We start from the raw sequence: 20,611 nt of genomic DNA on the forward strand, positions 1-20,611 counted from the left end.
CCTGGAAAGAGTTCTCACTCAGTTTTGGAAAACTAAAAGGATTTTCACTAATGGTCAAACAGCTGGTTAAAGCTTGTGAGTGGAAATAGAAATGTTTGAATTTCCCCCGTGAGATTTCTGGTGGAAAGTAGGCTGCATTTTATGGCATCTACTTTTATATGTATTAAGTGGATATCTCAGTTATTCAGATTCGTCTTCATTTGAGCTATCTTTGAGTGGGAGAATGCCAGGTAGAAAATGTGCGTGTTCTCCCAGAGCTGCTAAGGATCAGCTTTTCTTGGAGAGCAAAATGGACCATCTGGCCGTGTCAGAAATGAGGTCAGCAAAGTCAGTTCAGGTCTGACCACTGCCAGGACATGGGTGTGCGAAGAAACACAGAGGTGATGCCGTTCTGCAACACAGAAGCAATGCCTTGACATTGAGGTCCACAAAATTAGGTGCCAATTTGAAAACCGTTTGAGAGAGAATACTTTAAAAAGAACTGGAGATCCTTTGTGTTCGAAGTTGGCTCAGGAATGGAGATGCCTTTAGTTGTTACACATGGAAAACGTCCAGCTCGTTTTACTCTTTTATCCAGATGAGTCTTCATTTCACACCACCCAGTGAATCCCTGTCTTGGTTTTCCTTTGGGATTGCAGGAAAACTTGCCTGAAAAATGGCTGTACACTGAAATTGCCTCTATTCAATTTGCTTCCCAGACTACTGATTTTTATCAAAAGTCAATTCTTAGATGTTCTCGGGCTGGTATTGACTGACTATCTCCTACCATGTCGACAGCAAAGAGAAACAAAAATTCAATGCTTCCTCAGCTGAATCCTTCGACAGGAAATTAAGGGCTGAAACGCTCTCCACTCTTCCAATTCTCCAATCCAGCGTGTCACCACAAATAACACTGGAGTAGTTGAAGCATACTCTGTCCTGTCTGCACTCTCAAAACACGAATTTAACTGCTTTAAAAAGAGGAATCAGTGCTACTATCATGACTGCAAACTACAAAAAATGAACAGTTCCTTGTGAAAAGCAATACAATGGCTTCTTGGGTTACAGCACTGCTTCCTGCCAGACAGGACAGACAACTAGTCTGCTTTTACTATACAAGATGGAAAGCTGAAGAATCAAATCAAGCCCTTATCCCAATTTAAAAAGCAAACAGAAAAGAAATCTGAGGTTGTTTTTGTTTGGTTGGTTTGTTTGTATTTATCATATGGTATTTTAATTGCACAATAAACTGGAAAGAGTTGTTCTGCCACCAAACATTCTCACCAAAAATTCATAGTGAGACTATTGGGCAAGAAAGTTAACTAATAAAAGAAGGGCAAGGTATCAGCCAACCTAGAAAATCTTCGTCATGCCGGTGAGTACTAAGTGAGGTCAATGAGCAGTGTCCTGTTGAAAGGCAGAAACTTTCTCAGAATGAAGTGTTTTCCAGCTGATCCTTCCAAGAGTTATTCAGAACCTCTTCTGGCAGAAAGGTTTCTCAGATTTCAACCTTTTTGTCTGGTAACACTTCCTTTGCCAAAGTTCGTTTCTTTAGAAACAGTTTTGTGAAAAAATGACCGATGCATCAGTCCCTGCTCTCTCTGTCTCCAGAGTGACAGACAGAGAAATCCTGGTAAGGACTTGAGTTGCATTTCTGACATATCTTCCCTTCTGTTGCAGTGCTGAGTTGTTACAGTTACACTAATGAAACCCATCTAAAATATGGATTGCCTGGACCTTGCCTGAATTTAGCAAGTTTGCAGCTGGTTAACTCTGATTGATCAACTGACATTTGCTAAGCGGTGCTAAACCATTTATCAGCATGCACTATAATCTTGTGTTTGACAGTACATAGATTAATTGTCTGGTCTCTGGGGAGCTTGGCTGACTTAGTAGCACCAATCTGGTTACATCAGTACATTCACACCCTTTCAAAAGCAGTAATGAAACAAATGCATAGGAATGTTTGCCCCCATTTCAAAAATGCCTGTCTGCATTGTAGAACGTGTTATGTAGATGTGGAGAGGAGAGGGAGAGGAGAGGGAGAGGAGAGGGAGAGGAGAGGGAGAGGAGAGGGAGAGGAGAGGGAGAGGAGAGGGAGAGGAGAGGGAGAGGAGAGGGAGAGGAGAGGGAGAGGAGAGGGAGAGGAGAGGGAGAGGAGAGGGAGAGGAGAGGGAGAGGAGAGGGAGAGGAGAGGGAGAGGAGAGGGAGAGGAGAGGGAGAGGAGAGGGAGAGGAGAGGGAGAGGAGAGGGAGAGGAGAGGGAGAGGAGAGGGAGAGGAGAGGGAGAGGAGAGGGAGAGGAGAGGGAGAGGAGAGGGAGAGGAGAGGGAGAGGAGAGGGAGAGGAGAGGGAGAGGAGAGGGAGAGGAGAGGGAGAGGAGAGGGAGAGGAGAGGGAGAGGAGAGGGAGAGGAGAGGGAGAGGAGAGGGAGAGGAGAGGGAGAGGAGAGGGAGAGGAGAGGGAGAGGAGAGGGAGAGGAGAGGGAGAGGAGAGGGAGAGGAGAGGGAGAGGAGAGGGAGAGGAGAGGGAGAGGAGAGGGAGAGGAGAGGGAGAGGAGAGGGAGAGGAGAGGGAGAGGAAGAAGTGCTGTAAGGCTAGTTAATGAAGTCTTTGCAAATTGTGGAAGCTAAAGAATTTTCCTCCTTTCCTTCTTTCAGTAACTAATTTCTGTTACTGTAACTAGCAGTAGGAATGTTTATCCACACCAAAACTGAAGCATTTGTTTCCTCTTTTCCATCTCCTGCAGTCACTTGAAAAAGCACTTCCCTCTCTATTCTAAGTCTGGCAGGAAAGCTTATAATAATAATACTACAAAAAACACTATCTATAAAAGAATTTCTTTTGTGTATTAAAAGCTAATAGTCTCACTCTGTATCACCATCCCCATGGGGAATGAGTCAGGGGTAATAAGAAACACCAGCGAAGTTCCCAAAAGACCATGCTACCATAAATAAGAGAGGAAAGTGATGTAACACAAGGATATTGCAAGCTGTTCTATAGGAATGGCCATGGGGACAGAGCAGCTCAGCCACCATCCCTCTCTAATCCACATCACCTCTGCCTTCTTCCCAGGCTCACAGCTCTGCTGCACCCACTGCCCCGGGAAGAGAGCTTCAATCCCAAAATACGGCACAGGAGCAAGTATTTGAGGACGTTTAACAACAAGGAAGATGCAGTATTATGTAGCCAAACCCCTGGCCAGGGCATTGGAACCCATGAAGTGAGCAACATGACGATTGTATTGTCTTTCTCTGCCATCTTTCAACCTGTTCTGTCTGCTGGGTCAGTATTACTTGACAGGTTATCTTCAACAGGCACACCTTGGCAGTAGGAGTGAAAACCTTAAATATACAGCAAGGTAAGGAAATCCTGTCCGTCAGTTTGCCTTCTACATGACCTTCCCAGAGCCTCAGCCTCCTTAGAAGGATATTACAGAGTTTGCAGTACAGTTTAACATGTTTGTTCAGGATTTAGAAATATAGAAGTAGGGGTACGCCTAAGGAGGAGGAACATAATTCTTCCTTTCTTACCTTTGCTGGTGGCTTTTCATGGCATGCTAGGGGTCAGAATCTCTGAGCAGGCTCCTTACACATACACATTTGTGCCCAAGTCCACATTCACGCAGGTCCTCATGCACAGACACTCAGACCTAAAAAAATTGTCTCCGTTCTTGTATTTCAGGCCTTCAGGACTGGACCCCCTCTACTACAATCATTCCAAAACCTGGTTGCCCAGACCAGACTCAAAAGACAAGCTCTGGGGCAGAATGATTCTTCTGACTCACACTCATTTCAGCCAACATTTCTCACAGTCTGTAACCTTCAATTTCCTCTGGTATGAGCTGAAAGTGCCTCTGCTGCTCTGCCCTCCTAACTCAAGAATTCATGCGGGCAGTTTTGCTACACCTTAGCTTTGTTCCTCCTCTGGTAATGACAGGTTGGATAAACCCCACCAGAAATGGACAGGAATGGAGCAATGGAGGAACTGCCAAACTGGATCAGACCCACAGTCTGTCTGGCCTCGGATCCTGTCTCCACCAGTGGCTGATACCAAACACTCCAGGAGAAGGTGTAAGAGCTCTGCAACAGGCAGCTTTGGAAGAATTTCCCTCCTCTAACAAGTTCTTATCCTGATCTTCAGTAATTAGAGGTTGGCTTCAGCCCTGAAATTACACAGCTTAATATCCCTCCCAAACATGTATTCACACAAGCACTAAAGCTCTGCCTCTTTTTAATATTCAAATGAACACCAGCTCTCCTTCTGAATTTCAGAGAGAGAAACTCTGTTTCCAAACAACTAACAAGCTGCCAGGTTACATGCAAAACACACTTCCAGTTGAACAAGATAAACAGTTTATTCCCATACAGGTTGTTTAGTTTAAAACTCTCTAAGGTAACAGGATTTCTGTTTACATGTACACACACAGAAACAAATGTAATTAAGGAAGTGAGAAATGGGCTTTTACCTTAATGTCTGCTGAGATCTGAAAGAATCTCTCCTTCACTCTCTCCTTTCTTTTTCTCTGTCTCTCTCCCTCTCTCTTGCATGGCTGGACTGACAGGTTGGCAGAGCTGAGAACGACAGGTTGGGTTTGTTTTTTTAGGCACAACTCCTCCCCCTCTCAAAGACAGAAAAAAATGCAAGACTGTTTGGGAAAAGTTCACAGAAAATCCCATCCTTTCAGCACATTAGAACTGACGAGAAATATGCTACATTTGGGAGCCCAGCAGTTTTCTGATTTTTTTTCTCAGACAGCCTCCAGGTCTACTTTGCAGGAAGCATGAAGCAACCAGAGGATTTACACCAGGAACTAATTTGACCCCAAACCTTTCCCATTTCTCTGATAACTGATCCAACAGATAATTATAGACCCTTTAAGGCAGCCTTGGCAAGAGGATTTTTGTAAAAGTGGAAAGGGCTTTTTGCATGCAACACAAATATCTTTGGGCCTTGGATTTTATCCCTGCATCCCACCACCACTATGTATAATAAAAGTCACCAGTAGATGTCTGAAGTCCTCAATTTTTTCCCCCAGAACCCTCTGCTGCTGCTAACCTGCCTGCACTCACAGCAGAAAGCAGGTTATTTTAAACTCCTCTTCTGCTCCATCCTCTGACTTGGTTGCATAGAGACCAGCTCACCTTTTGTCACTGTCACCTGAAATGTGACAGTAATCCCAGAGAGCTGGGAGAGATCCTTAGCGGGCCACAATGGCCCCAAAAATAAGGTCAGTGTAAAAAGAGGCACATGCAGTACAGAGTAATGCTATCAGCTGTGTGCTTCCACGCCCAGGTGCTCTGCATCATCTAGATGAAGTACATTCCTGGAAACTCCTGCTACTACAGAGTTTTCCAGCTCAGCCCATCAGAGAGTGTTACACACAAGATGCAGACAGTGATCTTATCCTCAGTTTATCAACAGGGTCTTCAAATTAGGGCTGTTCCTGCTTCCGTGCACTGCTGCTGCTCCTGCCTCTCCCCACAGAGCTTTGCTTCTGGGGACTCAAGGGCACAATATTTGTCAATAAATGCCAAGAAAAAAGAGCCAGGTTGGTGGCTGGTGATGAGATAGTTTCAACACCCCTTTTTTCCTGCAATCTATCAAAAGAATTGAGAGGCAAGTCTCTTTTGTGCTCTAATGCTTTTCCTCAGATGGCAGTTTGGGCACAAACCTGCAATTTCTATGGCCTGTTCTCTGCAGAGTAGCTGTCTCTTCCTTACCCCGCTGTTTCAAGCAAACATACAGTAGACTAATGACAGTCATCTGCATAAATTTGCATTGCAGACTCCTTGAATAGAATCCCTATCTCCTCTGGGTCAGATTTGCAGCTGGTTTATAACAATGAAGTTTCAGAGACTCCATTTACCTGCGTCACTGCAGCTGGCGTGCCAGCCTTCAGTGTGCTGATAAGCAGCAGCTCCGCAAAGCCAGAACCATTCCAAAAGTTCTGGAAAAACCCAGCCAGTTTAATTTAACATTATGGCGAATTCAATGGCTATCACACCAAGTCAGTGTGACATCGTGTACAATAACATCCAGTTCCACCTCTTGCTCCAGCTTTTTCTCTTATACCAGGGGAGGGCCGTCAAATGAACTCTGCCTGCTCCTGCTTCCGTGCACTGCTCCTGCCTCTCCCCACAGAGCTTTGCTTCTGGGGACTCAAGGGCACAATATTTGTCAATAAATGCCAAGAAAAAAGAGCCAGGTTGGTGGCTGGTGATGAGATAGTTTCAACACCCCTTTTTTCCTGCAATCTATCAAAAGAATTGAGAGGCAAGTCTCTTTTGTGCTCTAATGCTTTTCCTCAGATGGCAGTTTGGGCACAAACCTGCAATTTCTATGGCCTGTTCTCTGCAGAGTAGCTGTCTCTTCCTTACCCCGCTGTTTCAAGCAAACATACAGTAGACTAATGACAGTCATCTGCATAAATTTGCATTGCAGACTCCTTGAATAGAATCCCTATCTCCTCTGGGTCAGATTTGCAGCTGGTTTATAACAATGAAGTTTCAGAGACTCCATTTACCTGCGTCACTGCAGCTGGCGTGCCAGCCTTCAGTGTGCTGATAAGCAGCAGCTCCGCAAAGCCAGAACCATTCCAAAAGTTCTGGAAAAACCCAGCCAGTTTAATTTAACATTATGGCGAATTCAATGGCTATCACACCAAGTCAGTGTGACATCGTGTACAATAACATCCAGTTCCACCTCTTGCTCCAGCTTTTTCTCTTATACCAGGGGAGGGCCCTGTCCGTCTGCTCCAGGACCAACCTCCACTCCTTCCCTGCAAAATGCATTTTCTTTCTGTCTCTTCTATCAGGCAACTGTTCCCAATCGTGTTCAGCTCCCTACTTAAGATTTCCAGCAAGATAACACAAATGCTCAGAAAGCTTTCTTGCCAGTGGAAGAAGTTAACTGAATCCAGACAGAACTGGCCAAGGCCAGCACCAAAGATCAGCGATAATGAACGATGGCTGGATGCACCGGTGCCTGCTGAGTGCCTCTCTGAAGTGAGAAACTGTTCTTAAGGTTACAGCGTGGTAACAGTCTTCATGTTTCTGCCTTAATTTCTAATACAGATGGGATAGGGATAAGAATGTATTAGCATTAAGTGCATGCCAGTCTCAGCATTACAGTATCGAGGGTAGATTTACTAGCAGAGAGATCCAGCTGAAGCTTGCTTTGGCTTTGATATACAACAGGCTTCTCAGTCCTCCCTCCTCAGCATTAGGAGGCTGGAGATCCAGATCCTTCCAAAGACTTGCAACTTGCAGAATCCCCAAGGAGTCAGGGTAGATCCAAAGGGGTTTATTCTCTCTACTGACCCAGCACCAAAGAGCCAGGAACTAAACCATGCCCAGTACAACACTCCTGCTTTACCTCTGGCATCTTGACTGGCCAGCCTGGGGGCTCCTGGAGGAGGAGAGAAGCTGAGCCACGTTGCAAGAAGGAAGGATGGGCCAGTCTCCAGCTATAGCTTCCTGCTCAGTCCCAGTCCAAGCTCCTGATGCAAGCCTGGAGCGTGAGGTGTTTGAGTGGCGGGGCTGTGTACACCCCAGGAGCTAAGGGTCCACACAAGCCAAGAGCTGCCCCAAAGTTCTTAGCGAACAGAGTTGCTGTAAGAGCTTAAAATCAGTCAATAAATGCACTTCAGTGAAGCACTGCAGTGAGGTCAGATTTCTTGTTTTTCCTGTTTAACTTGCAAGATTCAAGATCGTCTAATAATGAACCCTCAGAGCACAGCTTATTACAGCATCAGAAAGGTTGCAAAATTGCATACAACTTCGGCTTATTATACCCAATTAGTAACACTCCCTTTAAGAAAAAAAAGAAGGAAGGGACATGTCTCATGATGTAGGAACTTAATCCAAAATGCCTTGATGCCAATGACAAGATTCCCATGGCTTTCAATCGACTATGGATCAATACACTAATATAATCTGGGATTTTATGTATTGCTACTGACGTTAGACAAGTGTTTCTCATTGATTTGCAATTGGATTCTGTATGTCCTGCTCCCCACCCTGCATCAAACAGTCCCTTGCCTTTGCAAGGGCAGGTATAGCTGAGCAGATGCCACCCATGCTGGAGCCATCTCTGTATTGCAAAGTGGGAAAGGGGATAAAAATCCCTACATATCAATTCCCAGCTTTTAGCTTTTGGGAGTGTGGATCACTCCAGCACCCTGGCAGTGGTCACTGATCCACATCCATTGCCTCAAACCCTAGCAACAACCTACGTAATCCAGGCTGCCTTTTTTGAATTGTCTGAGACTGTTGCTTTAAATTTCCACCCATTTACAGTTCAAACTCCCTTTTTACTACCTATAAACTGCAGGTGCTTAAAGTTTGATAGGGAAGGGAGAAGCCCCCTGCAGAGAAGAGCAGCAAACGGGACAAGGTATGCTATCTTTGGTGCTTACAGGTTGATGGTCCCATGAAAAGCAGCACAAAAGTTCCTGTAACTTAAAGGGCACAAATAAACCCTGTGGGTGTCACAGACCTTCTGGCCCCTCTGAGAGGACCTTCAGACCATTGGCAGCTACAGAAGGGCTCCAGCCCTTCTCAATGTGCTGTTGCACAGGGAGAATATTTCAGTCTGGGGACTGAATAATTCACCAAGAAATCAGCTGGCCAGTGTGGAAATAATTTTATATGAACTGAGCCCTTAGGTATTACATTAACTGGATCTCTAGGGAAGGATGTGGATTATTGCAGCTGAATAGAGCCCTTATTTATCAGATGGAAAAGGTTAATGTCATTTCCTTTCCTTTCCTCCATGGTTTTTCTTACCACATCACCATTTATGGATAGCATGAGGTGCAGACAGTGTAAGAACATGTGCTTGATTGTTTAAATGACCAGAGCTGTTACTTTAATGGGGGGGATGGGGTAAGAAATTAAGATTTCTTCTGGTTTCCTGGGGGGAATTACAGGGCTAGGAAACATAAAACACTGAAGAAAGGAAATGGGCTTGTGGAGCACCTGGTCTTTGATTTGACATCCAAGAGTACCTAACTGAATGAGGGAATTTTTGCATTCTCATCTACTGTGTGTGCATAATAAGAACCAGGATCAAACTAATCTAATATTCTTATTTCATACTTTATAAAGAAAGAGTGCATTAAGAAAGGTCATTTTTTTTTCCTCCTTAATGAAGTTTAAATACAGTTAAATTAAGTTCTACTAATAAAGAGTCTACGTTTTTTTTCTAATTTGCCTCTGGAGTCTCAATAGCTGTTGACCCAAAGATAAGTATCAGAGCAGTTCAGTTATCTATTATATGCTTTAATAATGATGTCAACAAGGCAAGTCTAATACCAGCTACAGAGACAATTTCCATGGCAATAAGACTGAGAGCAGTGAAAGCTCAGACTAAGGGAAGAAAACCCTTTTTGTGGTAAAAGACTCAAGAGACCTAAGTTTATTTCCCCATCTCTAGCACAGTATACCCTTAGGTAAGCCACTTAGGGACATCCTCCTAGTGCAGGAATAAAGATGGACAATAAATAAGTTTACCACACTGTCTGTTGTCAAAGTTAAAGAGAAGGATGACAACTTCTAACCCTTTGGGAATTCAGGGATGACTCCCCATATGAGTCAACGAAGACAGACAAGTACAGCATTTGTTGTTTGGCTTTTGAGTACAGCCCTTCCTTCTTGTTCAGGGATGACAGGACCTGGCTCCCCATATGAGTCAACGAAGACAGACAAGTACAGCATTTGTTGTTTGGCTTTTGAGTACAGCCCTTCCTTCTTCTCAGCGTCTGGAGGCACTCAGATCACTCAACACACGCATCACTCTCCTTGCCGTGCCATAGATAATAGATGGTTTGAGTCCCCCACCACCCTCTGGTTTCCAGAGCCATCAGCAGAACTTCACTCCATGCTAGGCCCCATGAGAAGACATCTGAACACAGCTGTTGGTCTCTCTGACTACACAGAACTCCAAGATGTGAAACTGCCTCCTAGCTTCGAGGTCCAGCTGCTTCCCTTCCCCTGAATCCAACTCCATGTTGGATCAAAACTCAGGCCTGCAGCTTTCCTCTCTCCACATCCCACCACCCACGGAAAGAAATCTGGACAAAAGGGATGATGAGGGCCAGGACCTCTGTGCATTTTCTGGATGATGCTGAGGTAACCTTTCTGGCCCCAGCTTCCCATCTGTGAAACTGAGTCAGTAGCGTTACCTTACCTTGCAAAGGTGTCTTGAGGACAAAAAATTAATATTTGGGGGCACTGCAACGGGGATAGATAATTCCAGCTCTGAATGAAATGAGGAGAAAGATGCCCATTGACTTATATGGGATTTAGAATGAGCCCTTATTCATTTTACATTAGCCACCGAACAGCCATCTGAGGATAGCAGGGAATAACTATTAATACTTGTGCAGTTAAACAATCAGCATCCAAGTTATAATGGAGTAAATTAATGTATGTATCTAAGGCAACCACAATGTGACTACTGAGCTGGCTTCATGAAGTGAGTATTTGCAGAGGATGAAAAGAAGCCCATGTAAAAGCTGAGTGCATCTGTTCTGGTTGGTTGGGGTTTTTTTCTTGTCCATAAGGAACGACTTTCCTGGACAACGGAGCAGCAAGATACTACAGCAAATAGTCTTTCACATAAAGCCAACCTTGACTTTGTTATAATTGCTATGTAAATATAATCCCACTCATCAATTAAATGCTACTCTTCTAGGCTGGAACATTATACATGTTCATTGAGATGGAATCCCTACCAATTCAGTTTGCTAACTCCGTATTCATGTGCGTTAGCCTTGGAAAAGAGAATGTGATTGCTTGAATAAATTCAGCCACTACCTCCTGCATCCCTGTATCAGTTGACACGCGTCAGTCTGACTGTAATATGGATTCAGAAATATGTTGCCATGGAAATCCTAAATATTCAGTTCTTGGTAGCAAAATTCAAATGTGTTACTTGATAAATAGAGATAGTCCAACCCTTGCAAACCACATAGATACCCCTTGGTCTTAAGATGTTACTGAGAATCAGGAAGTCATTCTTTTCCAAAGTACTTGAAGAAGAAAAATTCTTAATTTTCACTAACATTTGTAGATCCAGATTCCTTAGTGAGTCAGGAAATCTCCCCCAGAACTTCCCAACTGCAGAAGTACAGTCTCTGCAGTGGGGTCACATTACTTTTGAGCTGTCTGGATCCAGCCAGTTCCCCAGGCCAGAGGGTGATGGTTAATGGTCTCTGACCGCTCAGGTATTGCTGCTCTGCAGTGGCCCTTGCACTCGGGATGACCTGTGCTTTCTGTCCCCACACACCACTCGCACGGGGCCAGGCAGTGTCTGACCCCTTGTTTTATGGTTATTGTTCTGTGTGACTGAACATTCTTAATAATTCAGCGTGCTTCTATAGCTTCGCTGTTTCCTAAGCGTAGTCGCAAACTTTACAAACCAAAATACAACCCATAAATAGATTTCCCTCTCGGGCAGAATCCAGCAGCTGTTTAACAACACACAACATCCCCCTGCAGCAGTTTAGCACAAAAAGTAATGTGTGTCATACCTAATTAAGCTGTAGGCAATTCAGGCTGGAGACCAATTCTTTGCTCTGTGTTGGTAAAGCAGCACAACAGACCATTACTGGGGGCATTAAGTACTACTGTAATAGTTAAAATCTCAGTAATAGTTACTGGGGAGGAGGAATTAACTTCCACAGAGCATAGTGGACATCGTCCATAGACACTGAGGTGCTGGAGCCTGTCCAAAGAAGAGCAATGAAGCTGGCAAAGAGTGTAGAGCACAAGTCTTATGAGGCAACTGGGGTTGTTTAGCTTGGAGAAAAGAAGGCTCACGGGAGACCTTGTTGCTCTCTACAACTACCTGAAAGGAGGTTGTAGCAAGGTGGGGGTCGGTCTCTTGGTGACAGGATGAGAGGAAACTGCCTGAAGTTCATCCCTGGAGGTGTTCAAGAGACGGGTTGATGTAGTGCTGGGAGGTCTGGTTTAGTGATGATGTTCCTTGTTTGTTGTGTGGGTGTCTATTTTTGTCAGTTAGGTTGATGGTTGGACAAGATGATCTTTAAGGTCCCTTCCAACCTAGAAGATTCTGTGATTCTGTGATTCTGTGAAGTTGCACCAGGAGAGATTTAAATTGGGTATCAGGAAAAAACTTCTTCACTGAAAGGGTTACCAAGGGTTGGAACAGGCTGCCCAGGGAAGTGGTTGAGTCACCATCCCCGGAAGAATTTCAAAGCCATGCAGATGTGGTGCTGAGTGATATGGGTTAGTGGTGGACCTAGCGGAGGTAGCTTTACGGTTGGACTTGATGATCTTTAAGGTCCCTTCCAACCTAGAAGATTCTGTGATTCTGTGATTCTGTAGATCTGTAAAAAGCAAGCTTTGGGGCAGGAACAACTTTTCTTCCAGAGAGTGCTGCAGAAGCACTTTGACACCGCCTCCCTTTTTTGCAAAATGAGTTAGAAAACCTGAGGAGCGGTCCCGGGAGGGCAGGGAGAGGCTGGGCGGGGGCCGGGGGCGGGCGCTATCCCTTCAGCACCACGGCGGCGGCCGAGCACCGGCACCCGCGGCGGGGGGGGCTCCCTCCAACCGGGAAGAACGGAGCCTTGAACCGGTCGGACGGGAAAGTACCGGGCAGGGCAGTGAGGAAACTTCCCGGTCTCCTGCAGGGTGTTAGTTCCCAGCCCTCACATCCCAGCGCCCTGGAGCCGGGAGCCGCCGAGCGCCGCGACCGGGATGGGCTCCTTCTGCCGCGGCGGAGGGGAAGGAAAAGAAGAAAATGCCAGAAAATGCCCTTCTGTCGTTTTAGGTTTCATATGACTTTTGCGCTGGAAAACAAATTAACCTAAGAGGATTTGCTGAATCTGAGCTGGGAACAAAAGACAAGGTGAAAGTGTCTGAATTTTGAAAACGTGCCAAAGTCCAAAACCAGTAAATCCTTTTCCTGAACGTTGTCTTCCTAAGACCTTTCAGAAGCACTAAAAGAAAAGGTGGGGTTTTCCCCTGAGTTCATTATCTAAGAACTATTAGCAATAAATATTAATTGTGCTTTTTCCTCTTCTCAAAACATGTTTCTGTACATAGAATTATGGCAGAAGAAAACTAAGCAGCCATGTTATCTGTGGATCCGATCCGGCCATTTAGATACAACTATCATTCGGGTTAACGAAGGTTAGAACTTCATTTGTCTAAGACATAAATATCTGCCATTCTCTTGAACATTAGTAATTTCATTTTTGGCTGAGACTGTCTCACACTCCAGTGTTGCAAAATAATCTGCCTAGTAACTAAATAAACTTAGTTCATTGCATACTTGTTCATTGCTTCACGTTGCGTCTGGAGGGAGGAAACCACTGTCTCTAGAATTGAGCAAATACCTGGGAATTTAATAGCCTCCTGTGACACCCAGAATATTTGGTACGCTTATTTTCAGGTGAGAATTTTTCCATCAAAGACAGAGAAATACAATTTTCTGTGCAAAATTAGAACCTCCACAGTATCCCAGTTTTCTTGTTATATATTTAAAACATAATTCGTAACTGGCCAGAAGACACATTGAAAAGAAAGGCTTCTGCTTCTACTGAGAGGGGAGATTTCTAAGCACCGGTGGAAAAGTTTACTTAGAGGACTGGATTTCTCTTCCTCCAATAGAGCTTGTCATTTACATTTGGCAACTTTCATGCCTTTGTGCTGAACAAAGCAAAGAATTGTGCAGAGCAGATTAAGAATGAAAAAAAAAAGGGCTGGGAAACAGGAGTAGGAAAATATTCTTGTCAGACAACCCACTCTCACATCAGGTACACATACAAACAGCGTTTGGGATAAAACCATCCAATCTTCCTGTACATTAAAAAGCAAAATTGTGATGCCCTGTAACGTACGGTTCTGCGGAGCAGGGACTGCTCCAGTCCTGTATGTTCTGTAAATTGCAGGGACTTTCCAAGGCCTGTGAAATAATCTTATCTGCAGCCCCTGCTTCGTATGTTATTTATTTTGTGTTTCAAAATACAAGAATAATATAATGCTTTGTTGGCTTAGTGGTGCAGTTTGATTTTGGTTATCAAATGAAGCACAGAACAAGCCTAAGGTGCCCTTACTGAATGCTTGCTCCCTGTGTTTGAAGCAGAACCACTATCTTCTGACCAGGCGTTATCAATCCCAGCCTGTGTGCTGGCTTCCAAGCGCTATAAAAAGCAAACAGATCCAGTTCAGATTGCAGAACCTCCCCGTCCTTCCCCAGCATTTCTTACTTTTCCTGCTTTCCATCACCTCAGAGTTTTCTGAGGTGCTTCATCCTTCTTAAAAGGTTTATTTTGCAGAGCTCAGAGATCCTGCGCAGCTCTGACAGCACAGCAAGAACCGAATTGCCAGCAGAGGGGGAGAGTTAGAGACACTGTGATTTGATCTAACATCCACTGAAGTCAGAGGAAGTATTCTCACTGACCTTGTCAACAAAAAAAAAGGAAAAACCTTCCACTAGACATGTTTGTGTGATATTTTCTCCAATTCAGCTTTTCTAGGTCCTATCCATAACACCAGTTTTCCTTCCCGTTTATAGTAAAGAGTGCTCATCACTTTTTCTGTGCAACAAAAAAAAAAAAGCTCTGGAAAATGCAAGGCCACATATGGTCTCACAAATAGTGATTAAGATGAAAAAAAATCCTCCTTGACCAGAATGAAAAGGCACTGAGCAGCTTTAAGCAGAGAACGCCGTATGCCAACCCCGCATGCCACTAATAAATCTGTATTTGATCGTGCCCTGTAAGTCCTTAAGCACATTGTAGAAATGGGGCAAATCCTCTTTTGGAATTTACTGACTTAAAAAACCGAAAAGCAACATAATTCCATTTATTTTAACATCATTAGATTCTGAAAAAGAAACCCTGATCACATCATGGGATGGTGTTATCGTTATTTCTGTGATTACTGCTGCATTTTAACGCTCAGCACCACAAATTGCTGCCAGACAGCTGAGTGTTTTGCTGTGGAGTTCTGCAGGAGACGAGGAGCACGTTGGAGTGAGGCACAAAAAGCAGTTTCTGCTTTACACTATTTTCCCCCCAAAAGCCTAATCTCTTTATTTGTCAGAAGAATGCCATTGGGCCTGGATGGGGGAGTAGTGCTGGAAAATGATGCTTTTCTGCTTTCTGTTCGTATGTCTCTGAAGCACAAGGTGGTATCCTATGTATCCTATCCTTTAGGATCACCAGAATGTTTGCTTTCCCCAAGAGGCATAGCGTCCTTTAAATCCTATGAGAATTCCAGTTCTCACTGGTCCATTGGCTCCTTGGCTCCAAGTCAAGCCCTTCATCTTCAAAGCGCTCCATCCCCTTTTGATGCCAGCGTCTTTATTTGCATTTCGTAGCACCCAGAACAAGCCAGGCAAATACGCTGAAAGTCCAACACAGGCTTTGTAGAATTGCCAGATTGGAAAAAAAAAAAGGCTCAGGAAATGGAGAAATCCATGGACCCTTAACAAACATTAAACTCCTGACAAGAAAAAAAAAAGGCGGCAAATGCATCCTCTGCTGACCTGGGTCACCTTTGAACAGACACAAGGGCCTTCACCAACTTGCCAATTCTCCCATTCTTTTAGACAATGGGTTTGTGTTTTGTTGTGTTTTCTTCGCTTGTTTATCTCTTAATCTTTCAGTAAATTGCAAAGTCTGAATTTGGCCATTTAGAGAAACAGGCTCAAAGCTTTACAGCTGAACTTCCCACTTACTGCACAACCACGGTGTCAGTCTCCCGAAATTCATGCAACTCCTCATTTACTTTTTCTCTCTTATGATTCAGATTTTCAGCGTCACTTGGGCCTGTATTCTGACATCCTTCCAACACACACTAATTTATTCCACCGATTTACTCCACCAATACTCTCCTTCATTTCAGTGGGAGTAAAGTGACAGAATCTAGCTATATGTGGTAGATGTTTTGGAAGTATCTGTTAGCCATATTATCATCCCGGCATCATCCCTTGTTTATGGTGCCAGTGATCCTTAGGGCTAAACAAACAGCTGGATCTGATCAAAACATGGAATAGCGGAGTCTTTCTCCTGATCTAGTAGGCTTACAGGAATCAGAGATGTTTGAACTACTCCCAAACAGCTATTTATAGCTTCTTTTCAGGAACTATGAAGATGGTGTGTCCTCACAGCACTTAGTGATCATGCCACTTCCACATTTCATTACATGTCTGCAAACCTTTGCTCACAGATTCCTAAGTATTTACAGGCCAAATGCTTTGATTGCCAATATAGCTTAAAGACAATGTAAAAGAACTGTTTTACTCTGAGGGCAGCACATACCCTCAGAGTTGCAAATACTGCTGTAATGCAAATCAAAGTGCAAACAGTGGAGCTGCAATGCCTTCAGAAATCTCCTCTCCAGCAGCACTCAGTAGTTTTGGGCAGGCTCATCCTCACAAGGCAGCAACAGCACAAGTGCAGAGAGGAGGTGGCACCTGGGACTTACAGAACATGCTGGGGCTGAGCTGGTGTCTGCTCAGATGGAGATCACACCCGACTGACAGCATTTCCTTCTGAAGGAAAGGGTATTCTGAGCAGCTGGAAACAGGAATAATTTGATGCTCCTTTTTCTGAAGTTTGTAAATCCTGTTTCTATTAAATTGTTACTGTTTCTAAAAACGTGTAATATATATCTAATATGTAATTACACAATACAATGAACTGCTAGTTTTTGAATGTCTTCATGTACCTGTTTTAATTTCCACTCTTGATCTTCACTCAAATTTCCTTCCTTGCCTTACTTTGGCTAAAGTTCAATTATATTATTTTCCATATAAATTTATGTCACAGCAAATAAAAAAAAAAAAGATTTGAACAAGTGAGTCCTTCCCCCTGCCAGCACACAGCATACACAGGTATTTAACATTCTTTTAAAACAAGTATTCACACCATATTGAGATAGTAACCAGAACAATTGAGACAAGTGTTCCAGTCAGTTCTGTACGGTGCTGATGGGTGCCTGTCTCACCAAGAAGCTTTCTTCTAAAATCCACGGTTTAAGCAAGAACAGAGAAACAAAAAAGTCAAGGGTTCAGCATGAATGCAAAACAAACAGCACAGCTTGTTAGCGTGAGCTTAGTGAAAGGACTGATGTAAATTCAGATCTTCATAGAGCAGGCATGCCTCTCCGCAGGGAGAAGAGACAGACCTTCTCAGACTTGAGCAGTACACAAAACAATTAAGAGGAAAACAACAGTTAGAAAGGTAAGGCTACTGGTGTGAAGAGCGATGGAAAGCAGTGTGTGCATACCAGCCTGTATGTGAATGTCTGAATACACTCACCATATACACTTATACTATGTAAATAGATACTTTTTTTCAGTTTGTGTCCAATTAGGATGAAATTAACTGGATCTATCTAGTGAATTAGTTTAAAAAAGACACAATTAAACAATGCTTGACATTGACAGGTTGTTCTGCCCTGACAGAAATGCACAACACAGAAATGTGCAACCGCTTTTCCACATACAGGTATGGAAACAACACAAAAGCTCCTTTACCTTTGCTCATGCCTCCATGAGGAAGTTATTTCAAGGGTCCTTTGTTTCCTGTGTGCCAGCAGCTCTGCAACTGTGAAGAAAAACAGGGGTTGGGTTAATAATAAAGAAAGGTACAAGCCCTAGACTCCAAAGACTCAAGTTAAATATTTACTCCAGTTTGTTCTTGTGAGCAAACTCAGAGGGTCTGCTTTGCTGACTGCTGGCATCTTGAGAAACAGGGACAGCCAGGATCTGCTGGCCCAGCTACCTCCCCGTCTGCAGCCCGGACACACACAGCACAAACCTGAAGTCACCTGCACACATCTAGGCTAGGATTTAAAAAACAAGCAGGAGGAAATTCTCCCATGTAAGAAAAGCCCTTCAGAATTCAAATGGTACTTCAAATATTTACACATGGGATTGGATTTGGAATCACCCACTCATATACCCGTTTAGAATACACAGGTTCAAGTTTATACTTACATTCTATGTTATTTATTCAGCTTTCTTTTTTTTTTTACAGAAAGTCTTTTGTTTCTGTATTAGCACGAGGCTAAGGTAAAGACTTCCAGTCTACACAAGAAGAGCAATCTCCTTTTCTCTGGGAGGCAGCACTACGTGTCCGTGCCTGTAGGCAGATACCTGGGAAAAGGTGAGGGTGGAGCGCAGCCTCCATCCCTGCTTCGGGACCTTCCAGAAAGTCTATTACCTACTGCTTTTCACTTTTCACAACATTACGTTCAGGCTGTTCGTTTAGGCACTTGAAGATTAATGTAGGCACTTAAAGATCATTTTAAGCTGCCTGAATTTCTAGGTATGGTCCCGTACCATGCGAGGTGAGGAGCAGACCAGACCTCACTGGGACCCTCTCCATATCTGAGCCCTGTCTATGAAATGAACCTTTACAAAACCCAACCAACAGCAAACCATAGGATCTAAACAGAGGAATGATTTGGTGCAAGGTGGGATGAGGTTTCTCCAGCTCATGCAGGCAGCCATCAACGGGAGACAGTCACGCTAAATGACGTTAATCTGGGTTTTGCTGAATCAGTCCCACACTATCCCATGTTTGGATACAAGAAGGCAGGCTCGTTTCTTTTAATGACAGCTCTGCTCTCCAGAACTGCGCTCCAGTAGCTGAGGTCCCAGGCTGTGACTCGGGAGAGAGGAGTGTAATTCCCAGCCCGAGTGCTGAGCAGCTCCACAACGCAGGGCAAAATGCCCTCTGTCTGTCTGCTCTATTTAGACTACGGGCTCTTTGAGGTAAGACCAGTCTCTGACTGGATATTTGTACAGCACCTAATACAATGGAAATCCAGTCTCGGTTTGGTAGTTCTGTAATACAAATTAATAACAATAACTAGACTTGACTGCTTGACAAAAAGCAAATAGTTTGGAAAAAGCTGTCTTAAATCTTTCTATCCCACTTCCCCAGACCAAAAAAAATCTACAAATGTTATTTCTTTTGGCAGCTGAAACCTAATCCTACCTTGGTTAGCATAACAGAGAGAACAGGAAGCGCTGGGAAGGAATTTTTCATTCCCTGGGACGTCTTTGATCCCCCTCCCCTCCCTTTTCCTATCAGGTAATTTTCAAATCTTGATGTTTCCAGTTAGTCTAGGTATCTTCTTGTTTTGTCTACTTCGGTCAAGCGTTATTTAAGTTCCATTTCATGGATGAAAAACTGGTCTGGGTTTAGACTTTGCTGTTGTGTAAGCCGGAACCTGAGAACTTCAGAATCCCAAAAGGGAATAAAGCTAAAATTCACAGCCCTTGCCGGTGGAAAACCAATCATTACTTTGCTTTAACACAGACAAGGTGCATTCATACATTACATAAACGCTAAACAAATCATTTAATCATTTTCTGTTGCAGCCACCACTTTTTGTCACTTAGAGTTAGTGTCTCAGTTCAAATTTCCAACATATGGAGGAAATTTTTTCACCATTATACATCTTGATTTATGCTCATCTAAAATGTGCAAAGCTCAAAACAAATTAATGTCTGTTTAATATTTGGGGTTCTGAAGGAATGTGTTGACCCTTATTTCAGTCCCACATGGAACGCAAGACTGCATCTCATGTGGGCAAGCTTTTGACAATAAAACAAGTAATAATTAAAATATGCATGACCCTCAAAGGGCTTAATTACCACACACTGCTGAGTGCAGCCTCATGCTTGTAGCAAAGACAAGTCTGTAGCACTACAAAGCAGGAGATGACAATACACGCAAGATAAAAATGAAAACAAGATCATCTTGGAGTAGATAATACAACATCCCCTTTGCCTGCAGACGAATGTTCCCCTCACACAAGCTGGAGCTCCAGCAGCATGTGCACAGCACACCACTTGGAACTGAAGCAGCTGCACATGTCCTGTCTTTTGTGCCTCTGCTCTTCCTGCTTTGAACCAATCGCTGATGACTGTAACATGCTGCATTTCTTTTTAGCCTTGAACTGTTCACATGCTCCTTCCTTTCCTACTTACTGTCTTCTTTCCTTCAGCTGCCACTGCCACCATTTGTACCTTCAGGTTACTAGTAAAAAGTTCCGTACAAGTCAAGGAACTTTGACTTCTAAGTCAAGGGCAAGTTAATAGCCCGCTGTAAAAATTAGTCTGACTGCTCAAACACTTTAGAGTTCTCCTGGTCAAACACTCGGCAGCAGCAGTGACAGGGTTATGCTAATGGCACCCATAACACAGCATCTCTCGTCCATCAGGTGGACCTTTTCATCTGTTGTCTACTTCAAGATAGGCTCAAAAAATATGTTCCCTAGGAGGGATTTAGCTCTTGATAAACAAAGTGTCTTAACAGTCCCACAACTCCATGTTTTCCATCCTGTAGTAAGAATACTTAGTCCCATTGTACAGATAGCAAACTGGGGTGCAGAGACAAGAAGTGACTTCAATCAGTATAATTCTACTTCACACACACAAAAATAAAATCAAGCAAAATACAATCCAACAGGGAAATTCAAATTAACTTATTTTTTTTTTATTCACATATACACAAATCTCGGTTTCAGGAGACTGCTATTGTGAGAGTCCTCAATAGAATAGCAAGAGATGTATCCATAAATCCTCGTACCCAGTGCCATACTACATAAGGCCCTATTATATCTTTTTTTTTACTAGACCAT

At 43.6% G+C, this 20,611-nt stretch overlaps 1 protein-coding gene across 2 annotated transcripts in view; it reads right to left on the bottom strand.

The window, feature by feature from the left end:
* KCNJ16 (potassium channel, inwardly rectifying subfamily J, member 16) overlaps positions 1-17,735 on the bottom strand; it is a 34,865-nt gene extending 17,130 nt beyond the window's left edge. Inside the window, exons 1-3 of one of the 2 annotated variants that reach the window (XM_014952186.1) lie at positions 17,644-17,735; positions 17,493-17,562; positions 4,444-4,549 (exon numbers count right to left, since the gene is read on the bottom strand). The gene's annotated coding sequence lies outside the window, so the exon portion shown is untranslated. The remainder of the gene's footprint in view (positions 1-4,443; positions 4,550-17,492; positions 17,563-17,643) is intronic. The other variant, XM_014952185.1, reaches the window with a different exon arrangement.
* Positions 17,736-20,611: the final 2,876 nt, after the last annotated feature.

The sequence above is a fragment of the Calidris pugnax genome, unplaced genomic scaffold (genome assembly GCF_001431845.1).
Source record: "Calidris pugnax isolate Ruff unplaced genomic scaffold, ASM143184v1 scaffold206, whole genome shotgun sequence".
Classification (NCBI taxonomy): Eukaryota; Metazoa; Chordata; class Aves; order Charadriiformes; family Scolopacidae; genus Calidris; species Calidris pugnax.